The sequence below is a fragment of the Cupressus sempervirens genome, chromosome 5 (genome assembly GCF_028749045.1).
Source record: "Cupressus sempervirens isolate cs-2001-9-10 chromosome 5, ASM2874904v1, whole genome shotgun sequence".
NCBI classification, from domain to species: domain Eukaryota; kingdom Viridiplantae; phylum Streptophyta; class Pinopsida; order Cupressales; family Cupressaceae; genus Cupressus; species Cupressus sempervirens.
Window position 1 is genome coordinate 293,149,818 of NC_143122.1, and position 13,026 is coordinate 293,162,843.

A 13,026-nucleotide genomic window follows, 5' to 3' on the forward strand; every position below is an offset into this window, starting at 1 on the left:
TGTAATTGAACATTAAACAACCATGAAAAGTAAACATGCATCACACCATAACACTGAGGATTTGATAACCCAGAAACCCTCCAGGAATAAGAAGGTAAAACTAGAGTGGGGATGATACACACAAAATAATTGCACAATTGATTTCAACCATTTCTGATGGTCTACCATGTTGAAGGCCTGCCCTATTAAAGGCTGGAACACATTGTTAAATGTGACCTTGTTAAAGGATTTAAGAACATTCAACTTGGAATGTCACCCTATTAAAGGATTTACATAGAGCTGTTAGGCTCACCCAAGTCTATGAGATTTACAGTTACCTACTCAAAAGAATCTTTCATCCCTCTCTAAGGATCTCTTTATCCTTCTCCTAGGGATCTTCTATCATTTTCCTGATGCTTATCCACCTAGCTGTTAAGCTAACCTAGCAATGTAGGGTTTCAATATCTAATATAGTGGTAAGAAAGTATTAGAAAGGTTTTAACCTGATACATATTGCAACTTCAACCTTGCAGATTTCATATCGCTCTTCAGTTCTTTTCTTTTGCTTGGCTTTCCTCCCTTGCAGTGCTGACAGCTTGTTCACCCTTCAAGATCTGTCTCCTTGAGTTTTTCCACTCGTTATGCCAAAGCTCTTCTCTGGTCACTCGATCAATTCAGAGTCTTGATGCTCTATTCTTACTCCTCTTGGCATGATTACACTTATGACCAATTCCCTCTCTTGCATGTGCACTTGATCTCTGACCTGTAACTCCTTATAAAGAAGTTTTGTTCTTGATTTCCTGCTCAAATCTCCCTTTCCAATTTTAGAGTTTCAATGGATTAGGTAGGATACAATTTATCTGTCCCATATCTTGTTTCTATCTAGAAACTTTATGATAAATCCATTAGCATTCACCAAAAATGTTTTACATAGTGTTCTGTGCCACCAGCTCATCATTCTTATCGTCTATCTGGTTTACAAAATTCTAGATAACTACCATGTCGGCTTAGATCTGGCGAATCTTCGACTTTTCAAAATAATGCAGCAACTCGCCATCATTGGTTTACTGATGCTCGACACCTTCTGTGTTACTCAGCTTCTTAATATTATTTACTAGTGCTCGGCACCTGCTTGCTTGGCATTTGTATCTTGCTCGGTATCTGTATCTTGCTTGGTATCTATATCTTGCTCGACATCTATATCTTTCTCGGCACCTGAAGACTGCTCGACACCTGAAGATCACTCGACACTCACTATGTTGAACTTGCTCGGCTTCAACTGAGAATTTGTTCGACACTAACTAGAACTTAGTTAATCCTTACATCTTTGATATGTCTTGGTGTGTCCATCCTCTGTGTCTTAGAGTATGTCATCAATACACTTATTTCATCAATGGCTTAGCTGATTCTTATACTTCATTACAACATCATAACTTTAACCTTTCTCTAGGTACTTTAGTTACATCTCATTGATTGCCACCTCCTTGTCAATCAACCAATTGATGGTATTTGGATCACTTAAACAATTGTCATTCCAGCAAGTAGCAAGTTCGACATTAATGACAAAACAATGATTGAAACGTTCTTTACCAATTCCATTTCTCTTCATTCATGATATTTTCAATCATTTCCAACATCTTTTTTATTGAAGGCCTTCGTCAAGTCTTTTTTGTTTTTCTTTTTGTCGAGCCTTTGCTTGATTTTTGATGCCTTCAAAGTCCTTTTTTTGCTTTTGAGTTTGTGTTTGTTTATTTTTAGTCCCTCGATTTTGCTCATGTCATGCCTTTCATTTTTTCTTTCGATTCGATCTAACCTAGAGGTCAATTGGAATTGTTAGTAAAGAGATATCGTCATTTTAGTGCCTCAAAAGTGGACATTTTAGGTGCAACAACACGAATTAAAAAAATGATGTTATATTTTCATTTTGACATTTAGTTTTTGAAAATATAACATTTTACTCCATTTTTGTTATGTTTTGAAGTTACTTTTCATTTAAATTTATAACTTAAAGTGACTATAGTGAACTTTATGTTATAATTTTAAGTTGAGTTACTTTTTAATTTTTCACTTAAAGTGACTATAGAACTATATAGTTACTTTTAAAATTTTTGATTTTTAAATCAAATACTTATATAAATGTCACTTTAACTTAATGTTTATGACTTATATTAATTAATATAATGCATAAATATTATTTTTGACCCATATTGTTGACATTTTTATAAAAATAAGTGAAATGCATAACTTAAAAGCCTAAAAGTGGACATTTTATGTGCATATGCATGTAAAAAACCATGAAAAGTGGAAACTTTTCATGCTAATGCATATGAAAACTCATTTTGAGGACCTTTTTCAAACCATTACATTAAAAGCTTGTAAAAGTGGACCTTTTTGATGCAATGACATGAAAAGTTGAGTTTTCATGCTTGTGCATGAAAAAGGTGAGATATGTTTATAAAATATGTAAGTGACTCCAAAAAGTGAGATTTTGGAGACTTGCACATTTTAAAATATGTAATGGGCTTCAAAAAGTGAGATTATATCTCAAGACATATTTTAAAATATGCATTGAACTCAAAAAGGTCCTATTTTGCCTTCCTACATGTTTAAAAATATGTAATGATCATAAAAATGTCCTATTATGTGAAAAAAACATGTTCTTGCTCCAAAAACCTCCTATTTTGATCATAACTTTTGATTTTCTCCATGGATTTGAATGAAATCAGTTGCATTCATCATGTTTTAGAGAGGTGATCATTTTTCCCTCATCAAAAATCAAGTTAGTGCACCCAAAAATGTGTTTGAAACTCCTAAGCTAGGGCACATTTTTTGCATAAAACTCCATAAATCTGCCAAGTTTGATCACAGTTTTGCATGAGATCAAGTCATTTTTACCTCATTAGGTGATTACATTGGTTGAGGATCATTATTTTGGTGTTAAATCATCAAAACGTTTTACTTTGAAGATAACATTTTTTGCTTGTTTTGGCAAAAACGGCTCAAGAACATGCAATCTTTAAAACGTTGCAAGGAGGAGCTAATCTAGGGCACGTTTTGCCATTTTGCTTAATAATCTCCTTGTTTGCTACCCTTCATCATTCGGATTTTGGAGATTTGAAAAGTTCTCATCATTTTTTGAAGAAAAATTCAAACAAATATTTTCCTTCATTTTTGGCACATATTCATCATGTAAGTGGACCTCTTCTTTCTTACATTTTAATTCATGCTTATCCTTGCTAATTTTATGCATGAAATCGTTGAATGGATGCCATTTGTGAAAATCTTTGCCTTAGAATATGCATTTTTCCTTTAAATATGAATTTCTTTCTCATTTTGATGTCTTTGGTTCTTCCCCAAGTTCGAATTTCATCTTTGGAGTGCATTGCATCTTGGCATGTTTTGAGTTGTTTTCAAAGGTATGTTTTTCTTTTGTTTTGATTTGTGTGCTTGTTACCAGTTTTTCTCCATTTTGGATAAGTTTCAAGTTTTTTCCCAAAAACTTATTTTTCCTTCATTACATGCGAAAGCGTTATCATTTTTCACATTCTATTTCCATGTCATTACATCTCACATCTCATCCGACAAATGCAATTACATGTTTATCATCTCATTTGCCATCCGCACATGTATGTAATCCCATTTTTCGTTTTCATTTTCATCCATCTCATTTTTCATTTCCATTTGCATGACAAGATTACATGAAATGTCTTACGTGTAATTGCATCTAAAAGGTTCGATTTTGACTAAAAGTCACTTTTTGTAAAGTCAAAAAGATGTCATTTTCTCCTCTCCATATGCATTCAACCTCCATGAGCAAATGCATCTTTTTGTATCTTTCCATGCTTTTCATCTTAGCCTTCATCCGCATATGCATGTAAAGTGTATCTTTCACTCACACTTGCATCTCATTTCACCCTCCACCTTCCGTTACATGTTGCATTTACATGTAATCCATTTTTTGTGTAGTGACATCTTGAAAGCCCAAGTCACTTTTTAAAAATCGGCAATCTCCATTTACACACATTCCCATGCGCCAAGCACTTTACTTCAAAAAAAAAAGGGAGCTAAAGGTGTTGATGGAAAGTTGTTTCGAGTGTACATCCGAATATCATCAAGAAGGTTTTCAAAGTGTCAAAGACTCTAGTTTATGCTGATCTACAAAGGATAATTCACGACAACTTGAGTGAGAAAAGATGGATCACATCAAGTTTCCACATGATAATGGAAAATTCATCAAAGAGAGGTAGAGGTTGTCAAAAGACACAACACTATGGTTATCAACGTGAATGCAACAGTACAAGGTACAATAACTCCCAATCTTGTTATCATCTAGGATTGCATCGTCAAGTACAAGGCCTTTCAGAATTGTTCTTTTCTCTTCCATCTTCTTTCTTCTTCTTTCATGTTTGTAGTTGGAGAAGATGCATTACATGAAAAAGTGTAATTACATGTAATGCGAGTTACATGTATATGTAAAAGATGTAATGCAAGTTGCATGTGCAGTTGCATGTAACCCTTTAGTTTCTATAGTTAGACTTGGTCAAAGTTGGTTGAGTTTATCCCACTTTTTCCTCCCCTTTTTTCTCAACTTCTTTGCCTATATAAAGGAGTGCCCCCTCATTGTAAAAATTATCTTTTTTTGTATGCAAGAAAGCTTTGCCACATTTGTGCAAGCATAACTTTGATTGTGTAGTACGAATTTGGGAGAAAAGTGAATAAAAGAAGCAATTGGATTCGAGGCTTTGACTGGAAGCAATTGTGATAGAACAAATTAGAAGCTTTGACTATAATTTGTGCCTATTGTCTTGATTCATGTTATTATTGTGTGTTCAATAAAAGAGCATAGAGAGTTAAGAAACAATTGAAGCCCGAGCTTTGACTAGGAACAATTGTGAAAATCCATAGCTAGAAGCTTTGTTTGTGGCTTTGCATTTTCATCTTAATTCGCAAAATAGTTAGATTGTTCTTACTTTTAGGAGTCTTTGTGCCTTAATTGTAAAACTTTTACCATATAGAAGTACGATCGGACTTAGAGCCAAACCAGTATGTTTTAGCTAACTTTTGAGTTAGTGAAGATTTATTGGTATCACTATTTCTAGCTCTTGATAGAAGTGAAGTTAGAGATTTACCTTGCCCATTATTCGTTCTACGAGTAAGTGGATCCTTTCTTGAAAGTTAAGAAGAAAGGATATTAGTAACACCCTGTTTAAGATCTCTCAACTTCTTGCTTACTTTGAGTTGATCCAAGGAACGGTGAGAAGGGGGAGCCTTCCCTTTAAGGTAGGAGAGACTCTATCTCACACGCTATGGCTGGTCATCCTATTTTGCGACTAAATTTTTACCCAAAACTGTCGGTTGCAAAATATCCACCCAACACAACTCTATTTGGAGAAGCTATTGTCATAGAAGATAGTATATCAAGTCAACTCTAGATGGGCATGCTAGACCTACAAAGTAGCAGATCAATGATATCACGTCAAAGTTTTAGGTGACTCTAAAACATCCCCATGATCAAATAAAAGATCAACATAAATTCCATAAAATATTGACAAGATAATTTGCATTAAGATATAGTAATGATATTATTGATAATGAACATAGACATAATTAAAATGTACATAATAGGCTTGCATTTATAGTCAAGGCAATAATAAGGAGTGGTTAAGATATCACCTATGAAAGGTGGAATCACATGTTCACCAAAGGTGGATCATCCTCTGCTATGAAATGAATTATGTTTCATGATGATGATGATGTGATATGTGCACTAAAGGTGAATCTCACTCATAAAGTGGAATGATATAACAACAATCACCACCTAAAGTGCAGTTCTCCTACAACATGTGCTTACTATAGGTGCAAACTCCTAGGTGTCTCAAATTTAAACTACTATACAATGCATTATCCTAAGTAAGCATAAGCAAAGTGTAATTATGAATATTTAATTACACAAACAATTAGTTCTTATCTTCTTTTAATCTCATAAAAGTATCCAAAGAATGATCAAAGCCATAATTAATTGATAAATTTATCTTAGGTGCACAAGACTTATTAAAAACCTAAAGGCAAAATCAATTTGGTTTATTACTATTTATATTACTATCTTCATCTAGGATATATATATATATATAACTTTGACTTTTGCATGGTTGTAAAACCAATTTTTTAGAGATCGACCTAGGAGAATGTCACCCTTAGTGATTTGAAAATCCTTTAAGTATATTTTTAGACCTTGCCAATCTAGATAGAAAAATATACAACCAAAAATATCTATATTAAATCTCATATGTTAATAAGACTATTATCAAATTTATTATTTTTTGATATTAACATTAATAATTATCTTAGCCAAGGAATGGATTTCTTGCAATTTGGTGCAAAAGGATAGTAACATCAAAGACTAACAAACCAACGATGTCTTTCAACAAGAGAATAATTAATCGAGTACCATAAGAAAGGAATTTTTTGAGGAATCTCCCAATTTATTCAATAAGTAGTGCAACATTGATTGTCCATAGGCCTTTTACCTATAAATAAATTAAAAATAAAAATAAAAAATCTATATAAATAAATAAATATATATATATATATATATATATATATATATATATATATATATATATATATATATATATATATATATATATATATATATATATATAAACAAATCAAGAAGTAGAAGTACACATCCAACATGATTATATTGACACATTAGAGAATATATTTATGAGCGTGAAAGTGACCTATAGAGCCATATTAACCTAAATAGATAGACACATTGAATAAAATTTAAATCAATACATACACATAAGATATCCTTTTCCTAATCTCTAAATAGTTTAGATTTTAAACTAGAGTAGAACTATTCATCTCCAAAAAGTAGAACATTCCACTAACCTTCTCCAAATTTATTTTCCTAAACTAACATTTAGTTTAACTTTATTTTTTGTATAGATTATGTATATGTATTTGCATCTTGTTGGATTGATTAAGATTAAGCATAATTTTTAAATTATTTTTCCCATTTTACAAAATCTAATAGCTAGTATGCTAATGATAAAAATAATACATAAACATTTTGTACATTGTTGATGTGGATGACAAATTAAATAACTTTGACATTTTGGACCTTTTTTTGTTACAGTAGTTCCTTCTATTGTAATTGTTGAAAATATTCTCCATCTATTTAGTGATTTTTTTAATGATTTGTATTTTCTTTTCAAATCCATGATGCTAGACCTTCATACAAAATTTTACTTGTTTAAATTTTTTCTGCATCTCATATAAACATCAAAATTTACATCCTAATCCACTTGGAATTGTTAGTATTGGAAAAGAATGAAGACATTCAATATCCTAAATAAGCTTATAGTGACAATTCTTAGACTCTGTAAGCAAGTTAGAGCTAGAATCAAGATAAAAGATTTCATATTAGAATGTTTTTGGTTGTGATATTGAGGTAAAATAGGGCTTCACTCTCTCACGAACTCTATTTGGCTTGTATATTGACAAACTAAAAGAATGATTAAACAAAAATGTAGGGGAGGGAGTCCAACTTGCTAGGTACATGGTGAAGTTATTTATATTAATGATTTTCAAATTGGAGATTCAACTAAGGATTTGAGAGATAACTTGAGGGCACTATAGAGTTTATATCACAAAGTTGGGATGCAAATGAACACTAACAAAACTCTTTTTTTTTCTCCTTTAGCTCTCTCATCCTGATGATGGATCATAGAGTGTGATCCAAAATATTGATGCAAAAATAGACACACAATCTACTTAGAAAATAATTTTTAAAAAATGGATTGTGGAACTCTACTAGCTTAAAAAGGGAACAAGTTAATTTCCTCTTTGAAGAAAATATGCTTGAGATTGTGGACAAATATAAATACTTAGGAATTGACTTTCACATCAAGCTTAATTTAGAGAGTTGTAGAACAAAGAAGATGCAAGGGCGATGGTGAGAGTCCTTTTTGCTGCAAAACAAGTGTAGACAAGAGAAATTATAGGATTGGAAAACCATAATATATATTTTTTCCGTACATGACACTCAAAATATGTTATATGGTGTTGCGAGGTTTTGGGGGTCATCCTCTCTAACCACAAACAAAATTAAATTGAAAGAATAAAAAAATATTTGACTTCTAATCCTAAAGTAGAATCAATAATTTTATATGAGATTCTCTTGGCAAAAGCAAGCATGTTCCCAGTGGACACTTTTGCAGTTAATAATTTGTTAAACTATTTAAATAATGTTAAAAATCTGGATACACAATGTTGGCCCACAAGCTAGTGGTTGAGGAGAGATAAGACTAGGGAAAGAAGATGCAGATGAGGAAAAATAAGGAATGGTAAAACAAGTGGGACATTGACACGCAAAAATATCCTAATACCAATGAATAGATAGAATTGAGCTAGAAAATATTAAGTTGATGCTATTGCCCTGCATTTGATCACCACAAAATGTAGGTAACAATATCAAAAATTTTAACTCGGTTTTGTATTTCTTTGATTTTAGTTCATTATTTAATTGGATAAGATTGCTTAATCACCCCAATTGATATAATGAATCATTTTACTGAAGGCTTTCATCAAGTATTTTTTATTTTTTTGTTTGTTGAACTTATGTTTGATTTTTGAGGCCTTTAAAGTCATTTTTCTCATTTTTGAGTGAGTGTTTGTTGATTTTTAGTCTTTTGGTTTTGCTCAAGTCATTGCTTTCACTTTTCCCTTCGATTTGATCAAAATTGGGGCTTAATCAAAGTTGTCAGTCAAAATATATGACTAATTTAGTGCTCAAAAAGTGGACATTTTTTATGCTACTGCATGAATTACAAATATCATGTTACATTTTTAATTCGACATTCACTTTTTGAAAAATATAACTTAAATTCACTTTATGTTATGTTTTTAAGTTACTTTATCATTTATATTTTCACTTAAAGGAACTATATGCACTTTATGTTATATTTTTAAGTTGAGTTTACTTTTAATTTTTTACTTAAGTGACTATATTAACTATATAGTTCAATTTAATTTTTAATTTTAAAATCAAATACTCTAGTAAATATTACTTATTAAATGATATTTACACATTATATTGTTAATATGATAATGTAAATATTATTTGTATCTCACTTAAGTAATATTTTATTAAAATTAAATTGACATTGCTTAAATTGACATCTAAAAGTGAACCTTTTTTATGCAATTGCATGTAAACTCAACTTAAATGTGTAATGACATCAAAAAGTTGAGCTACATGTGCTATATGCATATGCATAAAAAAGGTGAGTTTTTGCCTTGGGTTGCATATGCAAGAAACTAAAACATGTAATTACACCAAAAAGGTGTGTTTTGCACTAAAGACAAGCAAACACATTTCTAAAACCCATTTTTGGGAAAAAATAATCATGTTTTTAAAACATGCATGTGCACTAAAAATATGTGTTTTTGCCTTGGGAGAGTTCATTACATGTTTTTAAAACATGTAATGGCCTCTAAAAGGTGTGTTTGAGTCTATGTTGCATATTTAAAATATGTAATAGCCTCTAAACGACCCGTTTTTCATTCAACTTCATGCATTTGCCCTTCTAAAACCCCTTTTTGAAGAATTTCATGACATTGGCCTCTAAGAACCCATTTTTTGGCGATTTCTCCTAGATTTCTCCATGGAATGACTTGAAATATTTCCCTCAAGAGGTGTTTTTGCATATTCATGCATTCCCATACATTTTGCAACCTCATTCATGCTAAAAACATTTTACTTCAGCCCCATTTGGAGCCACATTTTGAAGAAAATTGCCCAAATTTAGGCCTTCAAAGTTTACATTTTGGCCAGATTAGGGGTCATTTTGGAATTTTGATCATTGCATATGCATTTGGGAAAGTTACTTTTGCATCCACAAGTCAAAAATGATTTTTAAACATGCATTTTTTGGCCACGTTTTTTCAAAAATGGCCCAGGTTTTTGCATAAAAAAGTTATGTTTTTGTTCAATAAAAATTCAAAAAATGGCATTTCCAGCCCATACCTTTGATCAAGAGGGGTCATTTTTGAGTTTTCATGCATGCTATTATTTCTGGAGACTGCGTTTTTGGCATTCTCATGTCAAATTTGACCATTGAATATCCATTACGTGCAAGTATGGAAGAAGTCAAAAAGTTGTTTGAAAATTCGGATTTGAGGGAGAATTGGTCTTCAAGTCCATAAAACTTGCTATTTTGGCACAAAATCATCAAGTAAGTGGACATTTTCCTTCTTGATAATTAAATTCATGTTTATCTTGTTTATTTTATGCATGTTTTAGCTTGATGCTTTACACTTATTGATTTTGATGCTATGGAAAGTGTATTTTTCCTTTAAAAATAATGAAATAGTTCATTTTCATGTTTGGGTTTTTTCCCAAATTACAAATTTGAATTTTTATGTTGAAGTGGTTTGTTTGTTGAAATGTTTGGGTCTTTTTCCAAAAGTATGTTTCTCTTTTGTGTTTGTGATTTGCTTATTTTCTTTTCAAATTTTCTTCATTTTGTAGAAGTTGCAAGTTCTTTCCCAAGAACTTGAATGTTGCATTTCACTCCACATTCCATTTCATGCAAGAGCATTATTTGATTCCATTTTTATCTATCCATATCAAAAAAATCTGCCTCAATTAACATTGCATTTGTTCCTTCCATATGCAATTACACCTCCATGAGTAAAATACATGTCATTCCACTTCTTGTGTCATTACGCATTTCATTTCATCCATCATCCGCACTTACATGTAAGCTAATTCTCCATCTATGTTAGTATGTAATCTCACTTTCCATTCCTCATTACATGTAATCCACTTTCAGTGCAATGACTTCTTGAAAGTCCAAGTCACCTTTAAAAAATCAAAAGTTCTCATTTATACGTATTCCCATGCATTTCACTTTCATGTCCCAAAGCATATTCATCACCCACTTCATGTTCTCTCTCTCTCTCTCTCTCTCTCTCTCTCTCTCTCTCTCTCTCTCTCTCTCTCTCTCTCTCTCCACCTACCATTTTCCATCCTCCACATATGTTTTTTGGTTCATTTACAACCATCATATGTGTTTCATAAGTGTCTAATCCATACTTCGACTACCCACTCCTTATGGATTTGTCATTGTAAGTCAAATCTCAAAGCTTTCATGGATTCAATCCCATTAAAAATTTCATGTTGCAATAAGTCACAATATGCTAGAATTTCTATAAAGAATGAAGACATCTAGTAAATAAGGTGTGCTTCAAAAAAGTAGTAATTCATTTGGTCTCCATTTTCTCGATGGTTGTCTGAGAACCTAAGTTCATGTGGGAATGTGCCAAACACTTTGTTTCAAAGGTGTTGACGGAAACTTATTTCGAGCTTACATCCAAACACTGTTAAGAAGGTTTTCAAAGTGTCAGAGACTCCAAAATGTGCCAATCTACAAAGGAGAATTCATGACAACCCAAATGTGATGAGTTACTCAATTATTTCATGTGTTCAAGATTATTTCTATGATGATATATGTATGTTCATACATCGATTTTAGTTTTTGCATGGTGTTAGTTAGATGAATGATTTATATGCAGTTTTATGGATACTTACCCCCATACTTGCATGTGTATGGTGTATTTGTATGTTTTGCCTTATGATTAATGTTCTTGATGTGGTTGAGGGAGGTAGTCATAGTCACCTGCTAGTCGAGATCTACACGATCTGCCACTTCCTACCATTGCATGTTTAGTTTAGAATATATGAGTATGTACATGTGTGAATTTAATGCATATTGCAACTACCAGGTATCAACTTCCCTACATTGCCAGGACGAGCATACCCTATTGCAATATCTCAATGGTATAAGTGGGGAGATAATTCTTGAGTCCAAATCCTAACCTAAGCCAATTGTCCTAGAAAGTAGGACAAGTATTTGAGTTGTTTACTTGTCTAAATTCGTCAAGTGATGTGAATTCATGATTTTGACCCTAGAGTTTGATTATGTTCTTTATCTTCAGTTAAGTTGTCATATTTAGTCTTGTGGGTCTGTTGTGATTTTTAGTTACAATTAAATCAAAATAAAAGATAATTTTATGAAGCAAGTTCAATATTTAATTATATTTAATTAATTGAGAAATTAATTAAATAAAAGAATAAAATTTAAAGATATAGTTAATGTTCTAATTTTGGCATAATTATTTTTATTTAATTTAATTATTATTATTTAGGAGTGTTATTTTAATAATAAACTCTAAATAATAATATTAGTTAAATTAATAAATATTATATTAAAAGAGTCTAGTGATTTAATAAGAGAGAGAAATAATTAATTTAATAAAGATTATTTTAATTAAATTGCAAAAGTTGGTGCATAAAAATTAAAATATAATAAAATAATAAAGGTTAAAGGGGTTTCGCATGATTGCACGATTAAAGCCCTAAATTGGGGGAGAACTCTTTATTAGAGATTTAGAGTTCATTTATTGATTACAAAGGTTTGGAAGAGCCAATTTTTTGAGAAGAGGATTTCGAAGGAAAAGGGAACTGCTTGTGAGTTATGTGTAGTCAATAGTTTAGCATCAGATCCAAGTAGGATCTTGTGGGTTTTGCGTAGTAGATTCGTCCTTTGAAATATCTATCTTCTCCTTGTTTGTGGATCTGTATTCAAAATTTATGTTGGGTTGAAACCCTTGTTGTGAATTTCTTGCTTTTCTTTTTGAAAACGTCTGTATACAAATTGATGATTGAAACCCTTGTTTAGTGAATCTTGGGAATTCATTATTAGTAGGTTGAATTCAGGTTGGGGTTTGAATAAAAGGAATACCAGAGATTTAAACTCTATAATTTGACAATTCCTATTTATTTTGCAATCAGATCTATTGCAAAATAAATAGGAATTGTCAAATTATAGAGTTTAAATCTCTGGTATTCCTTTTATTCAAACCCCAACCCGAATTCAACCCACTAAAAATGAATTCCCAAGATTCGTTGAACAAGGGTTTTAATCATCAATATATATATATATATATATATATATATATATATATATATATATA